The sequence below is a fragment of the Triticum aestivum genome, chromosome 5B (assembly GCF_018294505.1).
Source record: "Triticum aestivum cultivar Chinese Spring chromosome 5B, IWGSC CS RefSeq v2.1, whole genome shotgun sequence".
Classification (NCBI taxonomy): Eukaryota; Viridiplantae; Streptophyta; class Magnoliopsida; order Poales; family Poaceae; genus Triticum; species Triticum aestivum.
The window spans coordinates 551,493,401-551,495,911 of record NC_057807.1 but is presented as its reverse complement, the minus strand read 5'-3'; positions in this window follow the sequence as shown (position 1 = coordinate 551,495,911).

Below are 2,511 nucleotides of genomic sequence, written 5' to 3'. Positions count from 1 at the left end.
CCAATGCCCCCATTGGTCCCGGTTCTGGATTGAACCGGGACTAATGGGCTGGACCGGCCTGGACCATTGGCCCCTTTTCTACTAGTGAACAGTTGTCAAACTGAAAGTGACGAATCTGAAGCAGCAGCCGCCGGTGGTGCCTGACGAAACTGAATTGGTCTCTGATGAAATTGAATTTATTGCGGCGGCTGTTTGATAAATTCAGTTTCTTGCCCTCATTTATCGGAGGGCGTTTCGACAACAGCTTTTAGGATAAATTTAGTTCCGACGAAATTGAATTTATCAAACTGAATTTATTGCGGCAGCATTTATCAAACATTTGTTCTCCGACGAAACTGAAGTTAGATAGTGATGTTTGATAAATTCAGTTTCGTCGGAGAACAAATGTTTGACAGTGTGATGTTTGATAGTGATTGCAGTTTCAGATTCTTCAGAGAACAACCACTATCTAACTTCAGTTTTGTCAGAGAACAATCACTGTTGGACTTGATTGATATAGCATGTTGTTGTCATATTCAGATGTTTTTGTAGAACAGGAAGTTTGCATGTTTAAATTTCGGCCGAACTATGAAATATGGTCGAAGAGTTCGTTCAAAAAATGGTTTTGTTGATCTGGGTGCCCTATTTTAGCGCTGCTGTTGGAGACGGCCACTTCTCGTGCCCAAATTTTTTTACTCCGCAACTTTTTTGTGCCCTAAAATTGGGCAGCTGTTGGATATGCTCTTACCTAGTGTTCCCAATGTATTGCCTCGTGTGAAAGACAGAGCATAGCACACATGGGACATCATGAACATGATACACTGTTTTGATCATGATTAGAAGGGAGTACAAAAATTTATTGCAAAAACTTCTTGTAAAGTCAGTACTTAAGGTCGAGAAGACCTTGCAAAGAATGGAATGCTTTCATGGGGAGTAACATGAGGTGACACTAAGACCGAGAAAAATCAATAAAGAAGCATTCCTTGTGTATTTTCTTCAACCATTGTTAGGATAGGTGCATCAATCGGCCTTATTTTAGATTGATATTCAAGAGAGATTAATTTAAGTTGTTTGTTTGCCATTTTCCATCTTAAGTGTTTGTTTCTTGCTATGAAGTTACCTCCCAGGAAAATATTTGCATAATACAAGCTCTGGTGTTTTTCCAAATAAGAAGTCTGAAATTTTGGCTTAAGCTCTATCTTTCACTTGGGTCGGAACATACAGTAGAATAGTATAGCTACCATAAAAAAAGATGTCATTGTAGAATTTTGTGCTGGTTTATTTGTAAGGAAATATTTTTTTGAGAAAATATAGTATAAGTGCGGACATTCACAAACACGTACACGCTACAATGGCATTGCACGAATCCTGGGATAAGTGTACAGTGAAGCTGGAACGGGCGGCGCAGAAAGTTGTGATGGTGCTGCTACCGGCCATGGGCAAACGGGAAGTTGTGACCCCGAGCTGCCATCAGCGGCCGGTGCTGAAACTCTCTCTTCCCTTCTCTAGATGCTAAGCACGCTGTTGTAACGGGGTCCCCAAGTGCTGCGGCGGCCGGTGCTGTTGCATGGGGCCTCTCCGATGATGAAGAAGATGCGGGAAGACGTGGTCGGGGTTCGAAAAAAAACCTCTGTGGGGAAACGAGAGAAGGCAGGGAAGACGATGCGTAGTGTGGCGGGAGATAAGGGATCGGATCAAATGATTATCATTGGCTTAATCAAATGGCTGGGAAGTGAACCAGCAGAAAGTTTGGGCCAGCCAACGGGGCGCTACCCTTTCCTAATTAAACCAACATCCTCATGTAAAGTTTTATTATTATATATCAACATCCAAGACATAGGATAACTCTGCAACCTCCAAGAGAGGAGGTCAATAATTTGAAGACCTAATCTAATGAGACAGTGAGAATGCTACACATCGATCATAGTTCTTGGGATGGATGTTGTGGATAAAATCAATGTTCAATGGCTCCCCACTCCCTTTTCTTGTCTCCCCTACCTATACCATTTTTGCCTGAACAATAGAATTCATCCATTACTTTACCAAGTGATACATTTATTGCATTTGACGATTTGTACCTATCTTAGGTGTGGTGTTGCATCTATGATGGCGTTTACGGTGTCCTACACCACTAGACCAAGTTTATACTGCATCAATGACACCAACGACACAAACACACGAAGAGTGGTAAATGGTGTCATCACGCCTTCCCTTCAGCTGGTCACACAACCAAGTTGCAATCGGTTTTTGTTGTACAACACAAAGTTGCAATCGAGGCTCTCCGGCATCTCCATGATAGATGCTCATTCGGACCCACTAACACTAGTAGAAAAATGGCTTTTAGTCCCGGTTCATAAGGGCCTTTAGTCCCAGTTCTGGAACCGGGACTAAAGGGTCGTTACTAAAGCCTCCCCTTTAGTCCCGGTTCTTACACGAACCGGGACTAAAGGCTCTCCACAAGCCGCTACCTGGAGGTCCACCTTTAGTCCCGGTTGGTAACACCAACCGGTACTAAAGGAAATTTTATGATTT